This window comes from Pelmatolapia mariae, linkage group LG6, assembly GCF_036321145.2.
Source record: "Pelmatolapia mariae isolate MD_Pm_ZW linkage group LG6, Pm_UMD_F_2, whole genome shotgun sequence".
NCBI classification, from domain to species: domain Eukaryota; kingdom Metazoa; phylum Chordata; class Actinopteri; order Cichliformes; family Cichlidae; genus Pelmatolapia; species Pelmatolapia mariae.
The window spans coordinates 24,044,485-24,061,988 of NC_086232.1; the positions used below are offsets into that span (position 1 = coordinate 24,044,485).

A 17,504-nucleotide genomic window follows, 5' to 3' on the forward strand; every position below is an offset into this window, starting at 1 on the left:
TGATGTTGTTGGGAGGTGCTTTTTAAACTAGGCTGCCAAACAGACACTGTCACTTTCAAACTAACTCATACTTTGAAGTATGTCTCTTTTGTTTAAATAGCTTTTTTGTTTAAATATATTTTTTCCTGTGGAAATCAACAGGAAAGCAGAGGGAAAAAGGGCCATGGGTCAGACCCGAACCCCAGCCAGCCGCTTTCAGTATTGTGGCATATGGTCGCCTGCTCATCCAACTTGGCTAAACTGGCACCCGTATCAAAGGCAACTTAACCCTAACCCTTCACCTTAAGAAATAAAATCTTCTGCCAGTTGTAGACAAATTATTTTTTAAGAAAAAATAGGGGTATAAAAATTAATCAGAAAGATGCCTTTTGGGTACATTACACCTGTGTTAATGTACGAAAAATAAAAGTGTTCTAAAACAGTTGTACATATTAGTACATATTTTATGAGGTGGTGAAAACTTGTGATAGTGTATTTTATATGCTTGGACACACTAACCACTACCTTACAGCTTCCTTTGCATGTAGTCTTGTGTTTTTAATCAGTGCAAAGTAACTATAAGGAGACGACAGATGTAAAATCACCCTCAGTAAATATGGTTATTGATGGAATTTTCCTTTATGATAAAAACCCCTAAATGTCTTACATGGTTTGTTGCACTTTATCAGTATTTTCTGTCATTTCACGTCCCTTTTTAGGGCTGCTACTGAAAACATTTATGAAAGTAGTTTGTTTTAGCAAACAAACAAACTATGCAGCGTATTCATCATCTCTACAGCTCACGACATTTTAATCTCTTCTATTTTTTTGCTTCAGTGTGGTTTTCTTTGTCTGCTTCAGCAGCTTAGCGTGCCCTCCCTCTGTTCCTTCTATCGTGTGAAGTGCTAACATGACTCGATCTCGTATCAGCCTTATCTTACCAGGCTGATGACAAAAGGAGGACAATATTCACACTGGGAGTTCTGCTGGATGATAAAATGAAGCTTTGTAACACAGTGAGCTTGACACTTTGTACACTGAAGCAGTTAGTATTAAAAAAACAACAACTTTAAATCATTCTTCCTGCTTTTCACCACTTCCTAGACATTCCTAACTTCCTCAGTGCTGACTGTGTCAGGAGTGAAGTGAAACTCTGTTGTAAAAATATGAGAATAATTTGTGTGAATTTGAGATCCTTTGTGTAGCACATGTACAACACAGCGTATTAAGTGACAAAAAGCAGCTTGCAGAACATCTTCAGCATTCAATCCTGCGTGTGTATAAGTGACAGAGAAAGGCAGAGCGGGGAGGAGGAGGAAACCTGAGGCTGAAACAGGTAGATAATTAACCAAGCTGAACACAAATCACAGCCTTTATTCACAGAGAGCATAAAGATTTACAGATGGTGTCTCATCCAGTAAAGACAAGGAGTTTGAAAAGTTATGACCCCTTAGGTGTGGCTCACGTCTTCAGATTTGAGCCTCTTTGTTGGGGCATAACAGGAACAGCTAGTTACTTCGTTAAAAATAATCTACCTTGACATTAAGAGCTCAGAGTTCGCCTGGTCAAAGGTTACGAACTCAGAGCGGCGCAAGATAGAACGACTGGCAAGCGAACAAGCGAAGGAAGTTCAAGAGCGAGAATTTGATTAGTTAACAGAGCCGAGCTATTCCAGTGAGATTGCTTGCTACGTTACGTTTATGATTGATAGAAGCACCTGATTCTCTGCATATTAACAGCGTGTTACTGGGGACTGAGTTGTTTTATGAGCGGACAGAGAGGCTTTTACAGAGTTCTTCAGGCCATCATAAACACAGATTGACTTGCAAATTCCATTTTTTTTTCTCAAAAGAGCAAGTGAGCCTATAACATTATGAATCTGTAGTCAGCTATGAAAAGGAAGGATATTGTATTATTTATGACTTTAGGATTTCTCTTATCAGAGGAATATGTACAGAGGTCTGTACAGCGATCCAGAGCACTGATGAAATAGGCCTAAGAAGGCTGCCATCTTTAGCCATACACACTCATGTAGACACGTGGAGGAAATTGATTCACAGAGTCCTCCCAGCAGCCCCCTAACAACAGTGTCGCAAGGCAGCAGAACAGGATCGTGGAAGCACCAACGTTTAAATAAGCCTGAGTCCTGCTGCTTCATACATGCAACACAAACACCAGCCAGATAACAACAGATGTGGTCCTAAATAACTCAAATACTATTTAAACCATCATTCAAAGACAGACAGGTCCGTAGAGATAACTGCAACAACAATAATCTACGCACAGTCTCAAGTCACAAAAAGTTGTCATTCAAGTACAGCGAGCGCCTATCCAATCAAAGGGAGCTAGAGATACGGGGAAGTGAGAGTAAAACAGAGTAGAAATCTTGAGAAAGATCGTAGCAGAGGGATGGTGGTGGAAAAGAGAAGAGGAAGTAGAAGCAGAGAGTGGTCAGAGAGGAGGATATCTACCCCTGTTGCTTCACAGCGCTCCGCTGCTTGGCCGCCTGCTCTGGGAGTGTTAGTCCACCTCCATGAGAGACAGGTACAGCAGGGCACTGAGCACAGAGTCCAGCCTCCTCTACACTAACACACACACACACACACACGCTGACCCAAAGCTGCAAGCATGAGAGCTGATGAGGGTGGAGCTAAAACAGGTACTTGAGTTTGTGTGTGTGTACATGTGGATGAATCTCAGCTTTACTTTTACTGTTATTTCATACACACACAAGCATGTTATCAAAAGTTACTCATACATAGAGCAGTATTTATATTTCACACACCTATATACTGACACTGTAGAAAAATGTTTATTCCATGATCTTAATCTAAATGCTGTAATCTCCTTTTCAGACTTTCCATGTACAAATGACATGATTAAACCAGTAATTTTTATTTATCTGCTTACTTAAAGACAAACAAATAAACTGTCAGTGTTCACCAGCCAAGAGAAGCATGCCACTAAGTGACATTACAACCAAGGCCTTGGTCACCCAGACCTAGAGACCGGTTTGCAACCCCCTGGCAACCATTGGTCACTAGGGAAAAATATATTGCCAAACCGGTTGGCAAGTGGTTGCTGCCAATCGTCAGGTGAAAGTGGTCACAAAGAGGTGCACAGTCCTGCTCCAAAGCCTCTTTGTGATTGCTCTGGTTACTAGCAGTACTTCTCTGCAAACAGTCGCTGACAGTGGCAAGACTGTGAAAGGTGCAGAGATGGTTTCACTACCACTCACTGAGTACTTGGCTGGTGTTTACTTGGAAGGCGCCGGCTTGTTTGAAAAATCTGCAAGTGATCACCAAAGCAATCACAAGGAGCTTTTAGGTGGAGCTCCCTCTGCACGATTGAGTTTTCCAGAAGCCACTCACCCAGCTGTCCGGGAATATGCAACCTATTTTCTAGCACTTCGTTTTGTGAAAGATAGTGGTTTTAGTTTAACAGAAAGAAAAACATTCTTACATATATCCAAGCAGACCTAACAGAGTACTTTTGCACTACTTTTACCTTTATAGTACTTTTACTGCATTTAGGAATACAGCTATATGTTTTCACTGATCCAAAGCAGCTGTAGAAAAAAAACAAGTCAACAAGTCTTTGTTCCCTGACAAGAGAAAGCAGGTAATGCAGAGAGGAGTATGATGGGAAATTGAGTTTTAATGGGTTTTGAGGGTTTTCTGCTTAGATTTGCAGAAAAGGGAAAAATGTTCAGGAAACGTTCAAGCTGGGGTTTGAATACTTCCTCATGTTTGTGCTGCAGTGAAGGGACATCTGAAAATTCTGACTGGAAGCTACCCCTGGAGTGATTTATGTCATATCAGCACAAAACTGTGACTGTATATAAGTGTGTGCGTGTGCATTCAGGCATTCACGTGTGTTTTTTTGTACATAACAACGGTGAACGTGTTCCTAGCACAGCTTAACCTAAGCAAACAGCACACACCTACCTGGGCAGTCAAAAGAGCAGATCAAGATATGAGAGAGAGGAGGGAGAAAAAAAGTCACACGCTTTCAGATTCTGTTCAAAACAAAGAAAAAAAACCTTCCCTGTGTCTTCTGAAAGGAGCAAGAAAAGAGAGTGTTTGGGGAGACACGAGAGTTACAGTCTGGTGAAAAGCACACTAAGTTTTAGTTGCTAGTGAAACCGACCTCACTCTTTAACGACTGAGTAAACAGGCAAGAAGACAGGGTGTGAAGTATAAAGGCCAAAGAATAATGGATGGACAAAGACTAAAGATTAAATGATAGTGAGATACAAACAGGCTTTTCTGTCTATGAATTTACTTTACAATCACATCAGAAAGAGCTCGCTCAGTACAAATGACACCAAAACAGTGTCTGTAAAGATACCCAGGTCAAAGTATGAATGTAAAGGTGCGTATGTACATAAAAGAAAAGAAGAAGAAGAAGGTGCGGGGGGCTGAGTGTAAAGTAAAACCGGGGTTTCTTCTAAGCCGAGGGGGGTCAGTCTAAATTAAATCATTAACTGTGACTCATTAGTGGGAGCCAATCAGAGCTCAGGCACGCCTCAGAGATTTCAGGTGTTCTGGTGACTGCACAGTTAATCGTTTAGGAGGTCAAGTCAACAGTTTATCGTTTAACTCCACGGGAAAAACTGAGAGACGGTCGAAAAACGCTGACCGTCTCCTCAATCATTGGACACGCTCACTAAATCATTATTCAGGCACTGTTCACACCACGCAGTCATTCGTGTGAGACGACATGTTTTGGAGCGCAGAAAACAGTGATTTACAAGGAATTATGAAATAAAGCTGCAATCCTGCATATTTTATAATCGTCAACGATTCCCACAAAAAGCCAAATGACAGAATCATCCATCACATTTGTTTTGCTGCAGCTGATTTGGGAAAACAAATCTTTTGAAATTTGGATATTGCGACTTTGACTAAGAGAAAATTAAGTGAAAATAAATTCTTATGTGCGAAGAACGATCGTTGCTGGACTTTCATGTTCATCTGCTGAGAGGACGTATGATCAGTTAAATACATGCATTCACTGATTGGTTTTTGATGTCAGACTAAACTGCTTTTTAAACGTAACACTGCATGGTTGAAACTGACATTGTGTTTAAGTAAAGCAATTACTGAGAACTAAATCAATCATGAGTAATCAGTGGAGAGAAAGAACTGATAGAGCTGTCTTAGACTTTGTAGGATATTTATGATAAGCTGGCTCCCTATTAAGGCCAGGATTAAAAGACACACGCACACACACACACACAGGAATCTGCTACATAGGCAAAACAATGAATAAGCTGGAATAAAAATCAGCCATAAAACAGCCCTGGTAATCAGTATCTCAGCTAGAAAGGCTGACTGATTATTACATGCGCCGTCTATATAAGTAAATGAGTAGCGTGTCACAAGACCAGAGGTCCCGCTGTTCATTTCTGCGGAGTGATACGACCTGTAGGAGTGCACCACACTGTTCAGGCCACACTGTTTTCCTGGAAGAGCATTCTTCCAGTCAGCCACAGAAACTGCTGTAGAATTACATTTAAAAAAAAAAAAAAAAAAAAGTTTCCTGGTGTGATTTTCATCACCTCAAACTGCTTCCAAGTTTCAGGTGGCTCTCACAACTCAACTCTCTCACAGATTTCAGCACACATATTGTTTTTAACTTTGAAAAGGCCGAGCAGGATGGTATCTTTTGATTAGAATGGCACCAAATACGAAGGAGGCATCGTGGTGTCTCTTCCCGGTGTATGGTGCATTCTCTGAGCCACATCACAGGGAAACAATCAACTTGACAAAAGAGAAGTGAGCACTGCGGCTGACCTCTTAAGACACATGATGTTCTCATGTTGACGCAGCTCAGCTGTCAACATGCTGACGCCAACAGGATGACAGAGAAACGGAAAAAAAAAAAAAAACAGTCCTGAGGCTGAGACAAAGAAATCTGCATTATCTTAAAATGTTTATATTACATTAGCTAAACTCCTGAGAGGCTTTGCTTCTGTCCCTGCGTCCGCTCCCTTATGCCTCCTTCTCCTCGCTTTTCCTTCCTCCCATCCATGTACCTGTCACCCTCATTCCTCTGGTTCACCCAAGCTCAAAGACGAGCAGCAGGGAGGGGGAGGAAGGAATGAAAGAGAGGAGGCAAGGAGACGCAGGAAAAAGGGGAAGATTAGAAGAAAAGGGAAGAGAGTCTGAGTGGGGATCTGAGGAGGAAAAGACCAGATGGAGAGGAGCGAGGGAGGTTAACGAAAAAAGAGAGGGTGGGGGGGGGGGACCAAATGTTCAGGCCTCCCTCAGTGCTAGAAAGCCCTTCAAAGTGAAACTGGCCTGAAGAATTTCAGGTCAGACGGAGTGCGTAAGTGACCACCTCCAGCTCGGAGTAACTCCACTACGGAGGAAAGATTCCAGCTCATTTACTCCGAGAGCCCCCCTCCACCTCCAGGACCTTCACATTTGTCTCAAATGTCACTCAAAACAGCACGATTTGAGTCCAGCATGAGAATCTAACCCAACATAACATAGATCCTCGAAGAAAAGCTAAGTCTTGTTATAAAGCATCACAATATACAGATCCTTCATACAGCTACAAAGTCATTACTAATCAGAAGAGCTGCTTTAGCACTCGCAGAAAGGAGCTTTGCCTCCTCAGACAAACACATTCCTCCGGCTAATCAGCTAGCCCGCTCAAGGCCATAGCAGACATTGTTGCAAGCAATTACTACTGATGCTGGCGGTGTCACACTCGTGACACGGGCTCCTTCAGAGTGTGTGTGAGTGTGTGTTTGAGGTTTAACACAGGTATTTGCTCATGCTTGACACCGAGCAACATGACTTTATTTTGGGATTGTGTTTTTTTTCCAGTGTTTTTCCCATTCACACCTACTTCACACGCTTAAAAATGACCTAATCTTCACGTACACTTGGGCCCACCCAAACACACCGAGCGAGTCAAACTCCCACAACAGCACGCTTACAGAAGACGGAAACAACAGCTTGTTTTTTAGCTTTTCCATCACAAAGTGAACCCATTCATCAATCAAACTTCTGTTATTGTCATTTCTGGTAGCATTTTTAGCACCGAGTACACCCTCAGTGAATGAATGAAGCAGCATGTCTCTCTCTCTCTTATGCACACACACACACACAAACACACACACACACACACAAAGCAAACACCTCACCTCACTGGGGTAAAAGTCCACGCATTATATGATGAAGAACCCGGAAGTCTATGGGTAATAATACCAGCTTCTCTGTGTAGCCACTGAAGCATTTTTATCCCCCACCCTGAACACACACACACACAGTGGAGTGCCATGCCACTCCACTGGTTCCACTGGTTCCACTGTAGGGATACCTTGATCTCCACTCCAACCTCTGATTGGAATAAAGACAGCAAAGTCACTTAAACCAATCAGTTTGACTGTGATAAAGTGGTGAAACAGGCACCTCTGGTAAAATGTTCAAGCAAAACTTGACGGATTTCTACTTAAATCGAAACGCAAACAGCTGTTTAACCAGAAACGTCTCCATCAGAAGCTGTCCTGTTAGGAACGTCTTTGAGGCAAAGGCTTCTAGAAAGTACTGAGGTCATCTTTCATGAAGATACCCGTCTGTAACGAACAGGCTTTAAGGAGACTCAAGCAAATGAGATTTTTAAAACAGACAGAAACAACCTTCGGGGTCACTTTTAAGATGTTACCTGTTTTCCAGACTCAGATGTTGTCGATCAGGCCGAGGAGATGCAGTCTGTGTTGATGGGGTATCTTTTCACACCTATCTAAAACTCTCTCCCTGCGTCCATTCACACTCCTTTGGTGTTGACAGGCTGCAGGAGTTTAGCCAGTCTCCTTGAGTGCCTGAGTCTGTGTGTTTGAGTGCCGAGGTAAGCAAAGGTGGTTTAGTGTTTACTCATTCTCAATGGCCAGAGGAGAGAGGTGGGGCCACTTAGGGCAGGTAACCCCCTCCCTCACCCACCTTTTTCTCCCTCCTTCAATCTCTCTCTCTCTCTCTTGCTAAGCAGATAAGGAGTCAGAGAAAAGGGAATGCAAGGGATGAAAGGGCAAAGGGTGTGACAAACAGTGGTGACTGACATCAGAGAAAAGTCATGAGCTTGCGTGGGATTCAGAACAATACACTCCTGATTACATTAAATGAATAAAACCAAAAAAACCTGACACAGAGTAGAATGATGATCGAGGAAGTAATTACTGGAATTTGCAGAAAAATTTTCCAAATGCCAGCCTTTTTGTCTAAGAGGACAACAAACTTTCACAGTCCCAAAACAAAGCAATCGGCGAATGTTTATTCTACCTACAAACCTTCGTGAAACAGATAAACACACTCTAGCATTCACGCAATAAAAGCTCTTCTTTCTTCTTGTTAGGCAACAAAAAACCAACGAAAGGTCTCGCTGATCACATCAGCTCGTTCCAAAACCACAGGTACGAAAATAAATATGTCAAATATATCAAAATCAGATGATGTTTAAACACCAGTTTTTAATAAATGTAACAGACTGGCAGAGCTAGAAACAACTAAAAAGTAAGGAGGGAACGCCTCTCATTAAAAATAAAAACGTGAGGCTAGAGGCCCTTCTGTGGCTTTGTGAGCTAAATTTCTTTCACACACTAACATATACTTTAGTGATTGACAGGTTTATTTTATTTTATTTTAAATTATCATTGCTAATTAACTGTTGTGTAATTAAATATCTCAACAAGCTAAGTTATGCCAGGTTAAGCTACCAGAAGTTAAGCTAAATCATTTAAGCTAAGCTCAGCATGTTAGCTTGGACAACTCAAACAAGCTAACTTTGTTTATTTTATTCAGTCCTCACTATTGGGAGCAGTTAGCAGCAGTCACACAGCTCCAGTCCAGTCTCAAAGCAAGTTTGCCATATTTTTCACCAGCTAGTAGAGTTATGTCTGTAATTTGTTGGACAAAGATACAGTTTCTGTGCACCCGACAGCTACTTCAGTCAATCAAGCTGTGACTGGCATGCAGACTTTTAGCTAAGGGGTTTAACAGTGTTCCCTTTTTATATATCTTCAGGCATATTTCAGTCAAAGGTCTGTACTGATTATTAACCTAGTGCGATACTGTATATCAGAAGAGATTACTTTAAGGCTGGAAGCATTTTCAGTTGTATTGAAAGACACAAACCCTCTGTCAAAGTGATATATCCTTGATTTATAGCTCAGGTTCAATCAAGTCAGTATTACAAAAAGTCTGTTAGATATTTCTGGTTTTGCCACAGTGTGTGCACAATGACATTTTTCTGGCCACTCCCAGCGGGTATCATGATTAAGTTTCACCTGACTCTTTTGTTCATGTTGAATTAAATATGAACTGAAAGTCACTTTGGTGGTAACATATTAAAGACAAAGTAAATGGAAATCAAAGCAAAGAAGTCACATTCCAGTCATATTTACCAAAAACACGGGGAAGGTGAGAGAGAATAAGAACTGACAATTTACATAACTTTAAACCGTAAAGAGAACAGTGCCCTATAATCTTATCAGATGGGATACTGTTACTACAGGGGGAGGTTTGTGCATGTGTGTGTGTGTGTGTGTGTGTTATTGCCATTGTACAAGTGACACATTAACCAGTGGCTCTGTTAATGAAGGACAGGCAGTCACTGCTTCTTTTGGCAGTACACACTCTCATTATATGCAGATACCCAGTTCAAAGTTTAAAATGGGGAAATCTATTCTCTCTCCAGTGGGGTGTAAAAAGGTTGGTGTGATGGCCATACAGAGTCATAAATTTATTTTAAAGTAGGAGAGCGCGTGACTCAAACACCAAGATGACTTTATGGCTTGCGCACTGCCTCTCAAACTTTAAATAAGCATCTCTAAGGTGCCTTCGTGATCTCACATCAACGATTCATGACCCAGGTAATATTTATACTATGATAATATTATCTCTAATAACTCAAATACACAAATAATCTTTTAAAAATTAAAATAAGAACAAACCAAAAATACAAAAGCAGGTTTAGAGATCACTAATTAAGGTTGTATATTTTTTCAACTATCTCTACAAGAGGAGCTATAGTTGTTAATAGATATATTAATTTGAAAAATCAGGGCTGGCGCCAATTGTCCCTAAGAAAGAATCACTTCCTCCAAAAGCTAAAGTGGGAAGCTAATACGGTTTAAACCAACAACAAGAACAGGGTCTCTCAAATAAAGGTGCAAAACAGCGCGAATGAAATGCAATACAAGCAAAGAGTCACAGCCGAATGAAGAGGAGACACAAACAGAGAGAAAGAGATATGGGACCGGCCCTGCAGGTCTGACATGAACCACTGGAAGCTGTACACAATGACTTTTACAACGGACAGTGTGATGTTCAAGTCTGTAGAAAAGCCTGACGTCTTGTTTCTAATCAAAGTGAGAGCAGCAGATACCAAAAATTCTCTGACATACATTAACACCCCAAAAGACCAACATCAGCTGATATCACTGAGCTGGAAGTTTACTGTGTAAATGTGGTTACACACAGAAAACAAGAATTTAAACAGTTTTATTGGCAGCGTTTTTAATGTACATCTGACTTTTCTCAGCTCAGGGTTAACCCGTCTGTGCGTTCTGTAACGTTTTTTTAAATAAAGTCAATGTTAATTGAGCATGACGTTCGTTCAGGCAGGACAATGCCAGCCCTCATGAGCTGATGGCTCAGGTGATATCTGTGCAAACATCCAAACTGAAAATCTCATACAGTCAGTGCACATATACACACCACTTTGCAACCCTGACTGAATCTGACTGAATCAGTGCTACATCCATCACTGACACCCGCGCTGCTCTTGCTGCTTCTGTCCGCACCTCCAGCTTTCAATAACTTGCACATGAAACTAAGTCATACCACCAGATATTTAAATGTTAAGGTTTAGATACTGACATTACCTTCAGACCAGTGCAAACACTCCAGATGCTCAAACATATACTGATATGATACAGCCTGTGCACATTTCCATTTGCCTTTGCTAACCTTTAAGAACAATTATTCCGTTTAATGAATAGATCATAAAAACTTCTGCAAAATCATTTAAAAGTATCTGCTGCATTCAATTTGAGAAATATGATCAGCGCTACATTTTAGAGCGTTTGAAATTCACGTATAAAGTCAAACATCATCAGCGGGTTTGCAAGGAGATCGCGACGGGGTGGCGTTTAGGTTTTGTGTTGAATGTAAACTTCAGTGTCTTTACTACAGTTAATGCATAAACATTACAGAAATGTCCTGACATGTGTCTCAGCACCGCAAGGTGTCCGTTTCTCATGAAAAGATTTCCACCAGGCAGCAGATCACCCCACTGTCAGAGTCAGCAACTCAACCCGCTTTAAAAATAAAAAATAAAAATAAAGAGAGACTCTGGGGTTTCAGTGTGATGTTATCCATGTTTATCTGTCAGCGTGTAGCAGTCAGCTCTGACCTAATAACTGTAAAATGTAAAATGCTTAGTAGTAGTAAAAAGTACCAATAAAACTAAATAACTTATACGCCCTTTTTTTTGTCCAGTATTGCTTCACATACAGTAGATAAGATCTTGTCACATGAAATTCACCTATGCTAAATCTAAAACTAAAAAAGAAACAAAAATATACACAAAAATGCAAAAAAACAAAAACAGCATCTCCACTCCTCCTCCTCCTCCTTTATCGCATACAGTTTTGCAACATGATCTATTTTAGGGTCAGTATCACACCATTAAGTATTTTGTATTACTAAGTATTTTGTCACCCATGCCTTTTGTAGCACACAAGTGTCCTTGTGAAATGTATCGAATCAAAACTGGATGAGAACGGTTTCACTTCAGCATTCTCGTCATCATCACCCCAACAGAGGGAGCAAACAGCACAGGGTGTCAAACACTTGCATATATGTGATTACACAAAGCTTGTAGCGTGCATGGAGAGAGAAAGATTAAACCTGTCCAGCGTAAAGAGGGGGGAAAAATGCTGTTCGGCTTAAAAATGCTCAGATAATAAGACTGCACTGAAGCCAAACAGGAAAAGTCTGGTTCTACTCAGTCTAACACTTCCTCATTCAAAGGGTCACCTCGCATCCTGTAACTGTTGTCAGCCAATCTGTATGTCCCACTTATCGTGAACAAAAATGACTCAGCACAAAAAGAAAGCCTTTTTGCCCTCCTACCACACAACCGCGCGCACACAGGACGTTAAAGTCCTGATCTTTTTTTTTTTCTTCCATTGTGATGAAAGAAGTTTTCCCTTTTGCCTAGAATTTGTCAGCTGACACGTTGGTCATGTGGCTTATCGCTAACCAGTGAAAGAGCAGCAGCAGTGTGTGTGTGTGTGTATGTGTTTGTGTGCTTAGCTGCTACAATCACTGCCAAGGTCAAGGAAACAATGAAAGAAGGATAAAGAACTATGAGTAAAAGACCTGAAGGAGCTCAAAAACATGCGGACACCACAGAAATAAAGAAATAGTCATCCTTATGACTGTTAACCGCACTGTAGCCACCTATTATCTGGCCAACAACCAGCAACCGCTGTAACGTCAACGTGGATGAGTGTCCTCCACCAACATGAGAAACAAAACTAACAATCATGTGACGGATCATGAGCAGCAAGGGCATGAAATAAGAGAACAGACCAGAGGAGATGTGCCAGTTGTACAGGATTAAATCTGCACTTGTTAAATCACCACTTCACCTAAAATTCATGCAGTACTGTGCAAAAGTTTTAAGACACCCCTCATTTCTTTATATTTTGCCTCTAAGGAGCCAGACTTTCTTGTAACATTTCAAAGCAGTATGGAGCAAGGTCTTAAGATCTTTCAGGGATTTTCTTTGGACATTGGCTGCTTTTCCCACTCATTTCCAGTCCTGTCCCTGTCCCCAGTACCTGACCATCTTCAGAGGAATGTTTTCTCTGTTATGTCTGTGAAGGTTCTCAGTCATCCAGGTCATCGTAGTCTAAGGAGCTTGGAAAGAAAAGCGTTTTCTCTGTTTGTTGACCCACTCAGCCCTGACACATTACTCATTCATAAATAAATAAGGCACCTGACTCAAGGGATGAACCAGTGTTGCGTCTACAGACTACGTAGCTTTACGTAGCAGCATTGTTACAAAACCACATAATTTGTTCCAATTTCTTTTGTTGAATCTATGAACTATGCCACATATATCACAGCCTGACAGACACAAAATAGTATATTTGCACTAACAAGATGATTCTCAAAGCTGTTAGCTGGAAACTTGGCATATCTCAGCATGCTGCAGAGCGTGTCCTTAAAAATTTGAGGAAACTGGACAAAGGGAAGACGAAAGAAGAAGTGGCAGGCCTAAAAGCTATCCGCAGCAGATGAACAGTATCTAAAAGTCATGTCCTTATGAAGAAGGAAAAAAAATCCAATCCTGACAGAGGACACGAGTGATGTGTCTGGCCCTGCACATCTACTGTGCGGGATCATCCTGACAGCAAGAACAAAGAGAGCTTTGAATGTCCTTCAAGAAGCCTGGAGAACTGTTCCTAAAGAAATGACAAGAAAGCTTCCCTACAAGATTTCAGTCTGTGTTGAAGACTGAAGAAGAAGAATTGTCATACTGAATGTCTTCTTTTTGTCTGGTTTTGCCTTACATACTGTACCCATTTTGTAGTGTAAAGAAATGAGAGGAGGCTCAAGACTTTTAAATTAAACCGCAATAAAGGACACACAGCACTTACTGCAAATAATTCTAACTGATAAAAAAAAAAGAAATCTTGCGAAACTAGATGCACTTTCCTAAAAAGAAAAAAAGAAAAAGAAGTCCAGTAAGGACAACCGGCCAGTGTTCGTGAAGGACACTGAGCACACAGACATTCAATGTCAAGGATGTCAGCACACCTTTTATTCTGGAACCGTTTTCCAAACATGACGCAGCGTTTTTAATGGCTGCTCAAACAGCAGTTCAGCGTCAAAATGTTTGCCCCGGTAATCGTCAGCAGTCACCAGTTAACTGTGTGAATATTTGCATTAACAGGGCAGTAATTTTGATATGTTCACTGTAGTACAAACGCGTGGTTAACAGTCAGAGCCTCTGATTGGTTGTCTTATCAAATACCAGCAGTAGTAAGCATCACATGTCTTTATGAATGGAGCATCACCTATAATCAGTCCACATCCATAAATGTACTGTATGTCATGCTTTAGCATACAAGTAATGTATCTTTTGTCTTTTGACATCATCCCTTATTTTCCTGGAAAGACTGAACAATCTCTAGCTAGCACACCTAAAAAAATGAAAACACACACACACACACACACACACACATGGTAAAGTGAGAAGGGAAGGTAGGCAGATAAGAACAGAATGAAAAGCGGATGGAATTCATCGCTGTTCTCGACAGCTAACGCACAATAGCTGTTCTGCTAAACAGTGTCATGCACACCGCCCCGAAACAGAGGCTTAATGACGTGAAAAATACAAAGACATCATCCTGAGAAACTAAAGCAGTGTGAATTCCACCTGTTCACCTGCTCCCGTACTGAAACCTCTAACACAACAAAGGGGAGGGAAGAAGGGGGGGTGTGGGAACATAAGAGAGAGGGAAGATCAGAGAGAGAAAGAGCCCGACTGTCTGCATATAAAGAGTGTGTGTGTGTGTGTGTGTGTGTGTGTGTGTGTGTGTGTGTGTGTGTGTGTGTGTGTGTGTGTGTGTGTGTGTGGATACTTTGTGTCAGTTTTGTGCATCAGTTCAGATTCAACCTACGGAACATTCCATTCTGGCACAGTGTGAGTCTGCGTGTGCACGTGTTTGTGGTCGTGGTTTAGGGTTCCGGCTAAGTTAGATTTGAAGAACAGTTTACTGTTCAGAAAGTAGTGGTTAAGTTAGCTGTTCTTAACATATATGTAAATGACTTTAACGCCCTCTTAAGTGATGGAAATTCAGCCCTGTGTGTCTGCGTTTGGCCTTATCAGGAGATCCAGCGCAGAGCCGTGTGTAGCTTCTTTCCCTGCAACAGACTCACTTACACACAAAACACACCCCTCAACACCATCCACATTTACTCGCCCTCCCTGCCAGTATCAAACCACCCTCTGCACACACACACACACCTTGCCTCTTGGCCTGCTGTCCAGACAACTAGCCCATTGTGTGTAGCAACAGGTATGCAGAGAAGAGTCTGTTTGAGTACATGCAACAAGAAACTTGGTGTGTGTGTGTGTGTGTGTGTGTGTGTGTGTGTGTGTGTGTGTGTGTGTGTGTGTGTGTGTGTGTGTGTGTGTGTGTGTGTGTGTGTGTGTGTGTGTGTGAACAAGCTAAAAGGATACCTTGGCATTTTTTTCCCCAAGTCTGTTTCATAATGATTCCAGTATGAGCTTATGCACTTTACTTTTGTTTTGTAATCTCTGCAGCTCCTCTACGAAAGCAACTGAAGTTTAACTGTCTGTTAGGACAAACGTAGGATTTGTCTCACGTCCCTTACATTAGAAACCGGTTATGCCACTGCTAATATGGACAAAAACAGCAAACAAAGCATCATACATACATTTGTGAACCTGTCTTATAACATGTCTCCGACCTCACTCGTTTAACCCGAAAGGGCGCAAGAGGCGGATTTAGGAAACAAGCAGTGAAATGAAGCAGGATAACAGCATTAGTGTACGAGCAGGTTTGGGGGACAGAAGAGGGAAGGGAGGGAGGCGAGCAGGATAGGAGGAGAGGATGGAGGGTTCAGCGGTGTCACCGCACTGGGGGGGTGGAGGGGTTACTCGTGGGTTAAAGGTTGAACAGCACAAAGGCAGGGGGAGAGAGGGGAAAAGGGGGGAAGAGGAGTGTTGATCCAGCCTTCGCAGTGAGTGGAAGTCACCTGTTTACACACTCGACAGTTCCGCCACGTTCGCAGAAGGAAGGCAGTTGCACAATATCTCATCTCAAAGGCACAGTCTAATTACAAAGAGGGGGAAAAAAGACTTTTTCACATTTAAATGTTGTGAAATCAGTCTACACAGACAGATAATCCGAGTTTTGAAATAACTGTCTCCTTATCGTGGTTGACAGCGTTCATGTGGTCAAAGAATGAAATATAAATGATCCCTTTGAACGCTAATCTTCAGTGCTGTTCAGTGGAAGCACTACATATTATTAACTATATCTAGGAGGTGAACAAAAGAGTACACAGTGTAAGAAGCTAAGTGGTGGTGGCTGGGGTAGATAGTGGAATTAAGAGTTTGGACAGTCTGACACTACAATTTATACTTGAAGTCCTACTTGCATGTTGATTTAGGCAAAAAATGTATGGTTAATTAAAGTGGCAATAAAATCAATGCAGATATCTTTCAATTATAAAAAGTGTACCAATGCTTTAGTTGAGTTGAGAGTAAATAAACTGTCAGCAACCAGTGAACAGGTGACCTATCTAACTGGATTTTGGAGAAATCATTTTTTTAATTTAATGAAGACACAACTTGCATATTCTGCTACATATCTACAGAGCAGATTTAACACATATGTATAATTCTGCTACTAGACTTCAGAGGTTTCAACTCCTGATAATGTGGTTTTTTCACACACAGCACAGCATTTTCCTCAAAATCTACTTCCGCAAACAGGATTAGTCTGTTAACTGTTCTGGACAGACATGTTGGTGCTGAATTTCTTAAGTAAAATAATCACCACAAACTGGTTGTTTGTGCTGTCTTTGCAGCACAGCAGGTTTCACCAGTACAAAACCACTCAGAAATAACTGAATGCGTAATCATTACATGGCAATAGTTCTCCAAGCTTTCATAAATATGTTTCAAGGAAATGATTTTATCCTCAAAAGTTCCTGCTTGAGAACATTTCAGATCTACAGAAGGGTTTGATTCACAGCTGAACATTTCTGATTGGTTTAGTAATTGAGGGATAACTTTTGTAGTGGCATGCAACAAGAGCTGCTCGCTTTTACCAAAAGAGAGACAATCTAGAGAATTTGTCGATCCTTTAGTTATTGATAAACAAGGCTGGAAAGAGTATGATCTTCATGGTAAATGTCAGAGGACACCTTGCAGAGTAGGTAGTTTAGCAGTGACTTGCTTTGTTGCTTGTAAAGTTGGCTGGCAGACTTTGCGTTATATCTGTCCATGCAGAATACATTTTTTTTAGCTTTCTCTGTGTACTTAGCAAAATTCGAGCACACACAGAAGGCTTATTTGTGTATCTCGCACCACTCTTTCAAGAAACAGTTGCCTTGAGCTGACTGAACTGTGGTGATGATCTCTGCCTGGAGGTCAGAGAGCCATCAGAGGAAACAAGGTAAAAGAAGAAGAGTGAGAACAATACAGAAACCTGGGGTTTTCTTGACCTGGTCATGGGCGTAGTCATCCTTGGATGAAGCTAAAGTTACAGGAAGTGCTTGGATGAAATATCCGATTTACATAATGGTTTATCTTTAACAGCAAAAATTCACTTTAAATCACCCAGTGATTATCTGTGGAGTTTCAGTTGTACAAACAGACCCTTTGACCATAGCATTTCACTCAATGCCTCGATGTGTAATCTATAACTGAAGAGTACATTTGTCGGCTTATCCACGTTTGTAACA

At 41.3% G+C, this 17,504-nt stretch overlaps 1 protein-coding gene across 10 annotated transcripts in view; it reads right to left on the reverse strand.

The window, feature by feature from the left end:
* Positions 1-17,504, reverse strand: part of rbm47 (RNA binding motif protein 47) — a 37,942-nt gene that overhangs the window by 12,415 nt on the left and 8,023 nt on the right. The window contains exon 1 of one of the 10 annotated variants that reach the window (XM_063476266.1): positions 2,451-2,553. The exons of the other annotated variants lie outside the window; for them this stretch is intronic. The gene's annotated coding sequence lies outside the window, so the exon portion shown is untranslated. Of the gene's footprint in view, positions 1-2,450; positions 2,554-17,504 lie in introns of those variants that run through there. 10 annotated transcript variants of the gene reach the window in all.